General features: G+C 42.3%; 1 protein-coding gene across 1 annotated transcript in view; it reads right to left on the bottom strand.

Moving 5' to 3' along the window:
- Positions 1-370: 370 nt before the first annotated feature.
- Positions 371-15,803, bottom strand: part of LOC144763892 (serine/threonine-protein kinase pdik1l-like) — a 99,919-nt gene continuing 84,486 nt past the window's right edge. The window contains exon 4 of the mRNA XM_078649906.1: positions 371-571. The gene's annotated coding sequence lies outside the window, so the exon portion shown is untranslated. The remainder of the gene's footprint in view (positions 572-15,803) is intronic.

Here is a 15,803-nt window from a genome sequence, read left to right as displayed (position 1 = left end):
GTGTGTATTTAAGCATGTATTCCTAAGCCTTGCGTAAATATAATTAAACAATGGTATTTCAAACTCAAATCAGCATTAAATTATGCGAATTATGCAGAAGGAAATAGAGTGAATGCTATGTAGAAGGCCATGCAAAGGGAGGATTGAGAATTTTTCACTTTTCTGGTTCTATTTTTTATATAAAAGAGAAAAATATGTTTAATACATTAGCCAGGTGCAGCTGTTTTCACAAAGTATCTCTTTAATCACTCAAAAAAAATTCTAACCACAGAATGTTCCAGATATATAGGTTTCCCTTTGTGAATTTTTCATATTAATGCCAGCCAGATCATAATCCCAAACATCTGCATATTTAAATGACAAACAACAATTACAAAACACACTTTATTAGGCTCTCAATAAATACATAAAAAAATATTAACAATGTTTACTTTACAAAATAGTATATTTATGAAGTATGATGGGCTGGGGGATCAGATCCACATACTCTGTTTCCATTTCTGGGAAATGCCACTCAGATTCTATTTTAAATACTGATCCTAATTAGGTGCGATTTTCAATAGTAATCCACCTGTGGAGGAAAAGAATAGATTAAATTATTCGCCCAATGACACGTTCCTACTAGTTAGTTTCCCTTCTGCATGAGTCCCTGGATGTCCAACTCTATAGGTTAGAGCACAACATTATTTTTTTTAAATTACCAAGCTTGAACCCCAAGTGAATGTGGCATCCCACCTACACTCAAATCTTTACCACTCTACTCCCATGCACCCACCAGATTCACGTCTCAGTCACTTGTCTGTCTGTTCATATGCAGAGTGTAGGTGTACAATAGATTACCTGGTCAAAGGGTGTGGATTATCTGGCTGGGGGGGAGAGAAGGGTGATGAGAATTATGTGTACTTCGAGTCCCCAAAGAAAGTAAGGTCAAGTACTCCCCATCTCCAGCTCATGAAAAGATATGATAGCATGTAGTGGCGGAGTAGGTAACAAACCAACACCATAGAGATTCAAGCAAATGTAATTTTCAAAATGATTCAAAAGTACTTGGATTTGGACTTAGCCATAATATCCAGAAAACAATTTACACGTGGAATGATGAGGAGGCAAAGTGGTCATTTTTTAACTTGCATATAATTGCAGCATCTGTTTTTGACCCTTTGACTGGAGAGGAAAGGGCATACACATCCAGCACTACAAAGTACATTAATCAATCAATCCTAACACTGAAACTTTATTAGACCGCTTACTGTATTACCACAATATTAGAGGAGACAACACTGGGTAGGTTTGTGGTAATCTGGTGGGGTTCAAGGGTGTAATAGTGATTATTTGCATACATCTAGCAGTCGGCAAGTAGAAATAATACAGATGCAAATACACAGGATAAAATAATGAGACCTTCTTTGATGGTTGCTATTTTTTAGTGTCACATAGAAAACTACTTCAGAATGAAGCAGGAACATGAAACAAAAGCGTCAAAGTTAAGGTTAGCACAGTTAACTCAAATTAGTTTGTCTTTTTTTTACACCCAAAGTCACAGATCTGGAGCTTAGCTTCTACAGATTTGTGTTTTTTCGTAATCAAAAAGGCAAAGCTAGCCACACAGTTTCACGCCACACAGTTCAACTCCACACATTTCCAATCCACACCATAGTTCGACACCAAGCCACATAATTCAACTCAACACAATTACACAACACACCATACATCCAATCCACATCACAAAATTCCACATCATGCCACACAATTTAACAGCACATCACATAATTTAACTCCATTACATAACACTCCATGACACAAAATACCATTCCAGATAATTACCCACCCTAACACAGAATGACACTCCATATAATTCCTTTTTTTCCTTCTTTGTCCTCATAGTGCCAAAAAAACCTCAAAATGGAATACCTCCAACTACTCCATGCCATACTTTACCAACCATCCAGATAGGCCATGGAGAAAGATAGGGCGTTCCCTTCTTGATAACACCGATACCTTTTCCAATCCCGTTCACTTCATCCAATTTAATCCGCCCTAGTTACTAGGGAGATTTGGACCAGCGGTGTTTTGGCTTAATCATTGGACCCAGTATCCGTTTCCCTCCAGATTAACAAATTTGCCCATATCTTCATCTTACTTTTTGAGTCACAAACCATGTCACTCCCACTAGTGTATATCACATTTCTTAAAAGTTCTGGGAATACTGGAGGATCTTCTGATTTCCAGAGCCTACAAATCTCTCACTAGGCCAAGATAATCACAAAAAATATACAATTATACATAGGTGTGTTCATATGATAATCATTTGGTAGACCGAAGAAAATCAGGCTAATACTTATGTCAATTGGTCTCTCCAAAACAGATTCCAAAAAAGCACATACCTCATTCCAATAGGGTTTAATTTCTGTACATTGCTTGAATAAATGGAACATCATCTGCACCAGGGAATTTACACCTTGGACAGCTGTATACTTTCCCCGTTACCTTAGTCAGCTTTTCTGGAGACCAGTATACTCTATAGGCTGTATGGAGATGATTTCTCCTCAGTGCAGCAGGTTTTACTAATTCCTGTAACATTACAAAAGAATCAGACCTAACTTTAGATCATCTCTACTATTCTCCCCGTTCTCTCCATATTCCTCGCCCCATAGTCTGGTTACATCCGTTTTTCCCTGGTCTTCCATATTGAGCAACGATCCATACCAATATGCAACTTCCTTCTTCCAGATACCATCTCTAGCCATTTGACCTAATACCTCTGAGTGAGCTTCCTCGGCCTGCCAAGTCTGTGTCGACCACCAAGATGCAATCTGATAATATTTAAACCTGGTCAACGATCCTTGGGTTAACCTACTCAGTGCCTTCCAGCTCATTAGATTATGACCATCTTGTAGATCTCCCCACTTCTTTATTCCCCCTCTTTTAAGAGGTATAATCAGTTGATCTGGTAGGCACTCAGGAATGCCGGGGGAATCCCAGACTGGCGCCTGTGTCGCATAGTACGGAATATCCATTTTTTTCCTTATAAACATCCATGTTTTCAAGGAGGCCCTTAATATTTTTAATCTTACTTTTTTGTAAAATTTTGGATCGCCATACTTGTACAGGAAAGAAACCTGGCCCTGAGACGTATCTCGTAACATGGCTTTAAACAGAAGACCTAATGATGAAGATTCTGGGTTATTCATCAGGATCCTGAAATTTTTTAAATGAAAAGCATAACAGTAAAGTAATAAATCTGGGAAGGCTAACCCACCCACTTTGAGGCCTCTTCTCAATTTTTTCCAAGCTATCCTGGAACCCTTTGTTGCCCATATAAAAGTACTAATTTTACCTTGCAGTTTGGCAATATCTTCTCTCTTAAAGGTTACTCTCCCATAGATGTTTAAAGGGAGATTTGCCCACCTCGTTAGTAAACTGGCGACTTCCTTCGAAGTCTTCTTCCAATTTACTTTTGGAATGTCCTCTAAATTCTGCACTAAGTGAACCCCTAAATACCTCATTCTAGACTTTGCCCCTGGGTAGCTGTTAACTTGATTCCACTCCATTATTTCAGTTTTGTCTTTATTGATTACATATCCTGAAACTTTTCCGAATTCTTCCGCCATCTCAAATAACCGTGGTATGGTTTCTATGGGATTGGTTGTGTATAAAAGCAAGTCATCCGCATAAAGAGCGGTTTTGAGTTCCAACTCTCCCAACCAATAAGGGCACCTGGCGGTGTCCTGCCTTAGCTTACTAACAAAAGGTTCAATGTAAAGGTTAAATGATAACGGTGACAGGGGACACCCCGGCCTTGTGCCTCTCCCAACATTGAACCAGTCTGACAACACTCCATTCACCAATACCTTAGCTTTAGGACCAAGATAAACATTTTTGAGAGCTTGAACAAAGTTATCAGGGAATCCAAATCTTTTTAGGGTTCGCCGAAGGTATGGCCACCTAACCTGATCGAACGCTTTAGCAGCATCTATGGCTACTATTGTCAGTGGAGCTTTGTTTACTACAGCCATATCAATAGCTCCCATTACCTGGAAGGTCAACTCATTGAGTTGCCTCCCACGTATAAAACCTCGTGGATCTGAGTGAACTACCGTCTTAATAACTTTTGCCACCCTCGCCGCCAAAATACCAGTAAACAATGTATAATCTGAATTTAATAGTGATATGGGTCTGAAGGATTCAATTGATTGTGGGTCTTTATTGGGTTTTAAAATTAGTGTGACAGTAGCTTCTGCCCATGAGCCTGGGGTGTTTTCGCCACCAACATAGATTTTATTAAACAGGATTTTCAGCGTCGGCACTAAGCTCTCCATGACTAACAGATAAAACTCACTCGGGAGCCCATCCGGTCCTGCAGCTTTCCCCCTGGTCATTTTTCTACATTGGACCCGGATTTCTTCTTCTGTGATTTCAGATTGTAAAACAACCTTAAATTCCTCTGACAGTTTGGGGAGCATAACTGCATCTAACCATCCCTCCACTTCTTCCTGTTCAAGACTTATATCTTCTGTGTATAGATCGTTCATAAAACATCTTGCTTCCTCTAATATCTCATCCTCACTACAAGTTGATCTACCGGAACCCCGCAGATTTAGGCTCTTTATCAGATTCCTGGCCTTATCTGTTTTTACCTTCCAAGCTAACAAGGAGCCTCACTTTTCTCCATATGAAAAATGCTGGAGCTTACTGACTCTCCACTTATCTAGTAGCTTCTTGTCCACCGTAGCTTGATATTCTGCTCGTAGCTTATCTAGATCTTTTTCTAGGGATACAACAAGTTCTAGGGTCCCCATTGCTTCCCCTGAAGCTTTCTGTAATTCTGTTTCTTTGTTTTTTATCCTTGTTATTTTCTCCTTCTCTTCATTTCTCATGACTCTTATTCTGCCTACTGATATTGAACTAAATACCCCTCTTATATAAGCTTTATAAGCCTCCCATACCATCTGTATTTTGGCTGTATCAGTATTATATTTAAAATACTCATCTGTTTTATTTATCACCTCCGCCATAACATCTTCATCTAATAGAATGGTTCTATCTAAGGTCTATCTCCTTTGTACTTCCCTTTGCTTAATTCCCAAGATCAGCTCAACTGCAGAATGATCCGATAGTATGGCTGGGGCATGTTTTAGGTCTATTACATCAGGACACAAAGCTTGATCTACCAAGAAGAAGTCGATTCTTGAGTGATGCTTATATTTTTTTACTGTAAAAAGTGTCATCTTTAGAGGCATCATTCCGTCTTCTCCATATGTCTAATAGATTAAAATCTTTAATTATATTATTCAGCATTGAAAAAGTTTTAGGTGGGTAATTATACTTCGCTCTGGAGGTGCGGTCTTTTTCTTTATTTAAAACTAAATTAAAGTCTCCCTCTATTATTATCGGCCCAGTGGAGTTCATCAGACAGGCCACCAATCTGCCAAGAGCTCCTGGATTGTCATCATTCGGGCCATAATAAACTGCACATACTAAGGGTAAATCTTTAACTGTTAACGTCGCGACCAACCACCTCCCTGAATAATCAGTCTCTTTTTTTCACAACCCGGATCCCTGCATTGTTTCCGATAATCAGGGCAACTCTTCTAGTACTCCCCCGTTGTTCGGAGCAAAGAACCTCCTGCACCCACCTCTCCTTTTTGAACCCTAGTCTGCACTCTTGAGATTCTAAGTGAGTCTCTTCTAGACGGAGAAGGTCAGCCTTATTATTCCTCAAAAACTCCCTTACCCTAAATAATTTTCTCTTGCCTCTTAAACCATTCACTTTCCATGTTATTAGCTTAATTTTGTGTTGCATTTTCCATTTACCCTACCTTCAAACTTAAAACAAAAACTTTTTGTTTTGGGCACGCATGAGAACATTTTCTTTTTCTGCATTCCCCCCTCCCCGTTAGCAACCCGCCCTCCCCACCCATAAGGAACCCTCCTACTGTCCCCTTTGCGGTTTACCAACCCCCTTCGGGACCTAGCCATCGCAGCAGTGATCACAAATCATAAAACATGGCACATCCTCATTAACTAAATCAGGAAATTACCCCCCAGCGTGAATATATATTACCTACTGACGGTCACCAGTAGGTAGTTATAGTTAAGACCTAGTTTCCATAGGAAATCCGCAACATTCTATTGGGAATAACTTTGGCGTTGATGGACGGAATTGGCTGAATTTCTCCATGAAAATGGCCAGCTCCGCTTCCCTGAAAGTTTGGGGGGGATTAGTCAAGCTGGGGCCGAGATAAAAGGGGGGTCCCAAAACGTGTTTTTCCCATGTTAATTTCCATAGGGAGGTTGGACTCACTTTTAGCCCGAACGGCTGAATGGATTTCCACCACACTTGCCAAAATTGTAGGGACTGGTAGCCCGATGTGCCTTTGCTATGTCTCAAGATATGTGCTCCAGTGGATTTTGAGTAATTTAGGTTAAAAAAAATATATATATATCTATAAGCGCGCCCCGGTATGCGCACCGGGGCACGTACCCGCACGCTACGCGAGTACGCGAGCGGAAAGCTGATTGGCTCTCGGGTGTCTGTCAACATTCCAAACAGTCCGGAGCGGCCGCCATCTTGTGTCTCGGTAGGATCGAGACACAAGAGGTGGCAAAAACAAAGGGGGAAATGACCAAAAGGGGGCAGGGTAGACCCCCCCCTGACCCCCTAGGTTTGATGTGGGGGCCATAAAAATTTAGGTTAAAAAAAATATATATATATCTATAAGCGCGCACCGGGGAGCGCACCATGGAGAAAAAAGAATGACAGAGTTTTTAAAAAATGTAGCATTTTTTTTATAAATTGGAGGTAGTTCTAAAAAGAACTGTTTTTTTTATTTTATTATTTTTTTGAATTTTTTTTCTTTTTTTGGCTTTTATGAACAATTTTATGTTTTTATGGGGACAAACAAAAAACAGGGAATTGTAAACGGCTCAACTAGAGCAAAAAAAAAAAATCAGAAAAAAATTAAGATTTCTTTCTACAGTTGTGGTTGTCTCCAGCACGGTTGATGAGTTTGATGCTTTGCTCACCATACGAAATTGTAGTCCCACAAAATATACAAACTATTTTGTATTCTCCAAACTGGCGTTGGATGTTTGGGACCATCTCCCTTGTCTCTGGACCCGATGGAGTGGGTTTTTTGCTTTTGGAGGTGCTCGGAGAAGATTGGGGAGGGTTTCTGGTCAGTTCTCTGACCTCTGCCGCAGCATAGTTGTTAGGGTGCCTGCGTTGCATGTGGCGAAGCATTGTGTGGTTCCCAAATGAATATTTTTTTGCAGGGTTCCCCCTGGAAAGTACAGTGCCACAGATCAGACATGTCACTTTTGGCGCATTCACTTTCTTTTGGTCCCTTGGGATTTTAAAAAACTCCCACACACAGTGCTCCTTAGGTTTATATGGGGGATTATCTTCAGGCAGGAAGTGCCTGTGCTCCTCCTCCTCCTCTTCTTCTTCACCACCACTGTGGTGTTGTGGTGGTGGTGGTGGTGGTGGTGGGGGTGGTGCAGATGCTCCTGCTGCTGCTGCTACTACTGTAGCCATTTCTCAATGAATAGAAACAGGTCTTCCTCACTCAAAGAACAAAGTGAGAATGAGGAAAAAAGGGCTTTCATCATTTGGAAAACAAAACTGTTCTGAACCAATGTCAAAAGTGTTATTTTCAGGTCACATGGCCCGGGCTTTCATAATTTGGAAAACAAAACTGTTCTGAACCAATGAAGTGTTATTTTCAGGTCACATGACCCGACGCGCTTACGCTACGCGCCCCGGGGCGCTTACGTAGCGCGATCGTATGCGCTCGGGCGCTTCCGGATGCGCTTATGCCGTGCGTCATAAGACGCATCACGCGGAGCTGGCCATTTTCTTGGAGAAATTCAGCCAATTCCGTCCACCCGTCACGATGATGTTTTCGTTCGCGGCAATAGCGCTAACGGGACGCTCACTGGTATGCGCACCGGGGCGCGCCGCAAGACTGCGCACCGGTGCGCTCCCCGGGAGCGCTCCAGGGCAAAAAAGGAAAAAATAAATAAACAATATACACAAAAAAAGTATTACATAAATATACAATATAGGATTCATTATAAAAAATATTATATTTCATAGCTATAGAAATTTGCTATTAAAAAAACCTATGAAATTCACTGAAAAAAACCATAGGTTTCACACCAGTTATAGTTAGGAATTAGCATTTAAAAAACCTATTAAATTCACTGAAAAAACCATAGGTTTGACACCAGTTATAGTTAGCTGGAAATTTTACTGACATAAAACCATTGAAATTCCCACGTTATAGTTAGTTGGACTCACTATAACTCGCGCGCCCGCAATGCACTGCTGATGATGTCACATATTACATCATTCATGACATGGTTAGTGACATCACTGATGACATCTCAAATGACATCACTGATGACATCATCCATGTGATAATACAATACACCTCCTCACACTCTAATCTAACACACGATACACATAGTGTTAAATACAAACTACCATTCCTGAAACCATTGATACTGTAAAACTACTTACCACATACGCACTCACTGATTTCTAGGTCTACACACACATCCACTCATACACCCATACAATCTTTCATACATACAGTCACCCATCAATACAAGACCAACATATGCACTCATACACCTATACAGAGACTCACACACTGCCACTCATCCATGGATTTACTCATACACCTAGTCAGTCATGTAAAGAATCAATCACACTCCCATTTCCAGAACTATACAGTTAAATATATATATATATATATATATATATATATATATATATATATATATATATATATATATATATTCACTGAAAAAACCATAGGTTATAGACCATATATAGTTAGGAATTAGCATTTACAAAACCTTGAAAATTCACTGAAAAAACCATAGGTTATAGACCATATATAGTTAGGAATTAGCATTTAAAAAACCTTATTTTACTCACACAAAACCATTGAAATTCCATATATAGTTAGTTGCACTAACTATATATTGCGCACCCGCAATCCACTGCTGATCATGTCACATATTACATCATTCATGACATGGTCAGTGACATCACTGATGACATCACTGATGACATCTCAAATGACATCACTGATGACATCACTGATAACAACATCCAGTGATTTTTTGTTTCTATAAAGTTTAAATATGTCTTACATATTGAAGAATGAGTGGATGTGTAAGTGTCTGGACGAAGGATTTAGTAGGTGCATGACTGACTGTATGAGTGAGTGATTAAATGTGTCTCACTGAGTGCATGGGTTAGTGACTAAACTGTCTTAATTTGTGCATCATTATGTCTGTTGTTCTGTAAACTGCTGCATGTGTTGATCAGTAGCTATATGAGTAACTATATGGGTTATTGATTGATTGCCCAAGTATTTGTATGGGAGACTGAGTGTGTGTGTGGCTAGCTGGGAGGTGTGTGACTCTGTGCAGATCAATCTGTACTTGTATCAATGATTGTATAAGAAGGTAAGTATGTGTTACTATATGTTTGAAAATGTAAGGTGCTCTATGTTTAACTGTATAGACAAGAAAATGGAAGTGTGATTGATTCTTTACAGGACTGACTAGGTGTGTGAGTAACTCCATGGATGAGTGGCAGAGTGTGAGTGTCTGTATAGGTGTATGAGTGCATATGATAGTATTGTAAAGATGAGTGATTGTATGTATGAATGATTGTATGGGTGAATGAGTGAATGTGTGTGTAGACGTAGGAATCAGTGAGTACGTATGTAGTAACTAGTATTGGTGTGTCAATGGTTTCAAAAATTATACTCTGTATTTAACACTGGGTGAAACAGAGGTTATATTAAAATGTGAGGAGATGCATTGTATTGTCACATGAATGATATCATCAGTGATGTGGTCATTGATGTCAAATGAGATGTCATCAGTGATGTCATCAGTGATGTCATTTGAGATGTCATCAGTGATGTCATCAGTGATGTCACTGACCATGTCATGAATGATGTAATATGTGACATGATCAGCAGTGGATTGCGGGTGCGCAATATATAGTTAGTGCAACTAACTATATATGGAATTTCAATGGTTTTGTGTGAGTAAAATAAGGTTTTTTAAATGCTAATTCCTAACTATATATGGTCTATAACCTATGGTTTTTTCAGTGAATTTTCAAGGTTTTGTAAATGCTAATTCCTAACTATATATGGTCTATAACCTATGGTTTTTTCAGTGAATTTCAATGGTTTTTTAATAGCAAATATCATAAGCTGTCGAATGTCAAGTACGTGGTAAGTGAAAACATTTTCGTGTTTATGCACACTGATCTGCTTTGAATGGTGCCCCCCCCCCTCATTTCTATTAGGAGTACTCTCTCTTTGCAGATAGTGAAAGGTAGTTAACGCAGGCCTTTGCCCCCGTTGTAATCCGTCGTGCCTGCTTCTCTCTCCATTTGATTGATTGTTATCCAAGTATTTACTGTTTTAGAATTAGTTCTCTTTGGTTCATTCTCTATTTACAAACAAACACAGAGTCGCAATACTCTGTTTAGTCTTTGCAGATAACGAAAAATCGTGTAAAAAAAAAAGAAAAGGAATCGAGCAAAATCAGTAGGCCACTAATGGGATCTCTTTTTGACCTCGCTAAAATAGAAACATTAGGAACAACCCCTCATGACAAATACAAAACTAGTGAGATGAACTGAACTCCACACAATGATGGCTGCAAAACAGCTCGGCTCCGCCACCCACCCCGCCCAAAATAACGATAAAGAGCGGCTGCCATGATTGGTTGCGGAATGGCCACAACGGAGCTACGAAATGGTGCTGCTCTCATGCTAACCCCAGCTTCGGTCTGAAACATCCAGAAACACTGTAGACTACCAATTCGATCAGTTCCGGTAGCGCCCCAATGTAACCCGGTAGAGAAGAACTAGCCCTCCCCTCTTTGACTGATGGTTCTTGTTGCCTGTCCCTTCTGTTGTCATTTAACAGAACTATTTAGCCTGCTGAAAGGGGTTGTGTTTCGACCGCTGGTTGGTGGAGACATTTTGACTATATTCTGGACCTGCGTTGTCGCGTAATGCGTCATATGACGCGCCGCGTTAGCGCATCCGGAAGTCATCCGGGGCGCGCAGCGCGTAACGTAAGCATAACAAGTCATGTGACTTGTTAATAAAACTTTTCATTGGTTCATTTTACTTTTCTTATTCTAATGATGAAAGCCTTGGTCATATCACCTAAAAATTACGCTTTTAATTACTTCCGAACATTATTTTCTCTTAAATATATGTTATAATGTTCCAGGCTAATGTACTTTCCTGGAAATTTTACAACTGTCCTGCAAGTAAAATATATTCTTTTTTCGAGAAAAAGAGCGTTTCTTCGTCCCATGACGGAGCCGTTGAGCAAAAGAGGGTCGACCTGCTGTCTTAGTCGCCGATACGCCTGAATATGAGATTCTTATCGATCACTTTATGTTGCAGGAATAGAAAACACAACAGCCCTTGACCATTTATCTTTACTGCGTTCCTTCGTATTATACCTTTTACCCTGCATGTAATTGGTCTGCTTTATTTCACTTGCCTTTTAATGATTCTAAAACAGTGACTATTATTAAAAACTTTACCAATGTATACACTACTACCATGTTTTCTTTTAAAAACCTTTATTGTGAAAATTTCATTATACAAATACGAGCCTATAACCACGTGGGCCTGCCACGGAGCAAACTGTAATCGTATATGATGAATAGACATTTACACTGTAGAGGAACGTAACGGGCGGGCCATTAGGTTGCAAAAACTAAGGTGTCTAACAGTTACGGAATCGGTGGACGTACATTTTATAATTAAAATACGACAGGGCCAGTTACAATAAAATTATCTAGATATACATTTGCGGGCAAGTACCATGGGTGACGTTAATTCGAATTTTCAACAGTACAGTAATCAATAACACATCAGAACTTAATATCAATAGGGATGTCGAAATATTCAATCAATTCTCGTCCCCGCCCGCCATGTGCTTCAAAACTGCATACGTATCTCGTGATTTCAAGGTTCTGCAACCAGTACACAACAAGGAGTTACGAGTCCCATTTATTCCGGCGCCATTTTGGGCGACGACGGACAGGTCCAGGATATAGTCAAAATGTCTCTACCAACCATCGACTATGATGATGTTCATATGCTGTATTTATTAGAGTAACACTCATCTGCCCACATGAAATTAATTTACCACAATCTAAACATGTCATTTTAATCTTTCCAAAGTTCTTCTAAATATTTGGGACCGTTTCCCTTGCCTCTGAAGCTCTCAGTGCCACTTCTTTGATGAATGTACTAGCAGGTCAGGGGTTCTCCTCCAAATCTCTCTTTTATGCAGCACTATAATTAATTGGTGCCACCTCTCCATATGACGATGCATGGTATAGTTACCACAACTATATATTTTTTCGGTTCCTCTGGAGAGTTCATCGTGGCAGATGAAGCGTGTAACATACCGGGCATTTACCTTTTTTTGCATGTACAGGAAAGGAAAAAAAAATCGAGCGTTCGAGTTCTTAGGTGTCCCAGGGCCATTTTAGTGGACCAGGCCCAAATCCAAAGAACAGCTATCTCACAGGCTAATGGGGCGACCCACGCCGAGTTTCAGCATTGTAGGATGACCACACAAGTACAGCAACTTGCTAGACATCACCTCGGTGCCATCCGGATCTCGGCGCCCCACTGCAGATGAAGTGCCTCTCAACTATGAAACCACCACGGTGACATCCGGATCTTGGCGCGTTGTGCTGCCTTCGGCCTATTCGCACATCGGTCCGCTACTGACGCCATCTCACAGGCTAATGGGGTGACCCACGCCGAGTTTCAGCATTGTAGGATGACCACACCAACTTGCTAGACATCACCTCGGTGCCATCCGAATCTTGGCATCTCAACGCCTAGTGGTATCTTCCATACAGAAAATATTGTTACGCTGCCTTTGGCCCCATTCGCACATCAGTCCGCAACTTAGACATCACCTCGATGCCATCCGGATCTTGGCATCTCAGCGCCTTGTGGTGTCAGTCAGAAAATATTGTTGCGCTGCCTTTGGCCCCATTCGCACATCAGTCCGCTACTGACACCATCTCACAGGCCAATAGGGCGCCCCACGCCGACTTTTACCATTGTACGATGGCCACACCAGTGGCACAACTTGCTAGACATCACCTCGGTGCCATCCGAATCTTGGCATCTCAACGCCTAGTGGTATCTTCCATACAGAAAATCTTGTTACGCTACCTTTGGCCCCATTCGCACATCGGTCCGCAACTTAGACATCACCTCGGTGCCATCCGGATCTTGGCATCTCAGCGCCTTGTGGTGTATTCTCTTCAGAAAATATTGTTGAGCTGCCTTTGGCCCCATTCGCACATCGGTCCGCAACTTACACATCACCTCGGTGCCATCCGGATCTTGGCATCTCAGCGCCTTGTGGTGTCTTCTACTCCGAAAATATAGTAGAAAATATTGTTGCGCTGCCTTTGGCCCCATTCACACATCAGTCCGCTACTGACACCATCTCACAGGCCAACAGGGCGCCCCACGCCGACTTTTACCATTGTACGATGGCCACACCAGTGCCACAACTTGCTAGACACCACCTCGGTGCCATCCGGATCTTGGCATCTCAGCGCCTTGTGGTGTCTTCAAATCAGAAAATATTGTTGCGCTGCCTTTGGCCCCATTCGCACATCGGTCCGCTACTGACGCCATCTCACAGGCCAACGGGGCGCCCCACGCCGACTTTCAGCATTGTAGGATGGCCACACCAGTGCGGCAACTTACTAGACACCACCTCGGTGCCATCCGGATCTTGGCGCGTTGTGCTGCCTTCGGCCTATTCGCACATCGGTCCGCTACTGACGCAAACTCACAGGCCAACGGGGCGCCCCACGCCGACTTTCAGCATTGTAGGATGGCCACACCAGTGCGGCAACTTGCTACACACCACCTCGGTGCCATCCGGATCTTGGCGCGTTGTGTTGCCTTCGGCCTATTCGCACATCGGTCCGCTACTGACGCCGCCTCACGTGCCAACGTATTTTCTCCGCATTTTATACCCTATGCCGCATAACAGGTCATGTGACTTGTTTATAAAACTTTTCATTGGTTCATTTTACTTTTGGTTTCCTAATGATGGAAGGCATGATCATGTGACCTAAAAACAACACTTTTCATAGGATGAAAACTTTTTTTTTTTCCCCAAACGATGAAAGCCCCACCTTGTTTCTGGATGTTTCAGACTGAAGCTGGCGTCAGCATGAAAGCACCACCATCTCGTGGCTCCGTCGTGGTCATTCCGCGAGCAATCATGGCAGCCGCTCCCCACCAGAAGCCTGCAGGAGTCGGAGCCCCCAAAACTTTTGATGAATTCTCAAGGCGGAGGGGACGCTTTCGAGAATGGGGTCCAAGACCTAGCAGACAAGCGTCCGATTTCCAAGGTGTCCCAGGGCCATTTCAGTGGACCAGGCCCAAAAAGGAAACAGCCTGCCGCCATTTTGAGAGTCCTGTGGCAGCCGCCTATCGCTGCACCGCAAGAGTGGGCGCAACTCAGCTGAATTGCGGCTTTTGACACAGTGGACCAAAAACGGACGGAATGGCAACTGAAACGGTAAAGGGGCGCCCCACTACAACAGATGACACTCCACCTGGAGAGGCCCGTTCACGCCGCCTCCCCCGGGGCGCTCCACGCCGTTATTCGGAGCAGCATTGTAGGATACCAAAACCAGTGCGGCAACTTACTGGACATCACCTTGGTGCCATCGTTCTGCTGCCTTGGAACTATTCGCGCAACAGTTTGCTACTGATGACCCACCCCCCGCGACGCCCCATGCCGTTATTTGCTGGGTGGCAACTTACTAGACATCACTTTCGTGTCATCTAGATTTCGGCGCGTTCTGCTGCCTTGGAACTATTCGCACAACAGTTTGCTACTGATGACCCACCCCCCGCGACGCCCCACGCCGGAAATCTGGACGTTGTGCTGCGTTGGGACTATTCGCACAGCCGACCGCTACTTCGTTGTTTTTCCCTAAAAATGTTTATATGTTATTACTATTTTTGTTTTCTTGTATATATTTATAAATTATTAAAGTTTTATAATCTTACTACTTTGTCGGAGTGCTATATATTTTTAATGTGACACATAATTGTAAAAACTTTGATGTACAAAGAGTCATCCCTGGAATCTTCCGCTTCAGGCTCGGTCCCCTCCCCAATCACAATACAGGATGGTTTTCAGATAATAGCAACGCTTCTGCTGTGACGGATCTCATCGAGTGTGGGCCTTGATCTACTATAACTCCTTTGAAGAGGGGTGATTCTTTACAGCTGTGGCCATAAACTACATCTGCAGGGCTAGCTGATACCCTAGGACCAGCCTGGACAATCGGACACAGAGGAAAAGGAGTGTCAGAGGGTGCGGTAGTGAATAGGGCGAAAGGGAGGTGTCGGGCGGGCACAGGGTGTGATTCTCAGGGAACAGCAGCGCAGATGGGGGAGGTTTATTACCCATGCATAAGACAGAGAGCGGGGGTGACCACTGCCTGGGGGAGATGCTTGCGAGGGTGGGGAGCCATGCTAAGGATCGACAGCGTGCACAGAGTGGGTCTGGTCAAGGCATCTAAAATGGCTGCCGTGCACGACAAAAGTGTGGCATTTGAAAAAAGACAAGATGGCGCAGACAATGTTTTTCAACACTTCCTGATTTCCTTCGAATCGAACGTTAACAGACGTTGGGGCATATTACCAAAGTTAAGCGATATTTATCCCTAACGAT

This window comes from Lissotriton helveticus, chromosome 6 (genome assembly GCF_964261635.1).
Source record: "Lissotriton helveticus chromosome 6, aLisHel1.1, whole genome shotgun sequence".
NCBI classification, from domain to species: Eukaryota; Metazoa; Chordata; class Amphibia; order Caudata; family Salamandridae; genus Lissotriton; species Lissotriton helveticus.
Note: the sequence above shows the minus strand (reverse complement) of the source record. Positions and strands in the feature narration are given on the sequence as shown.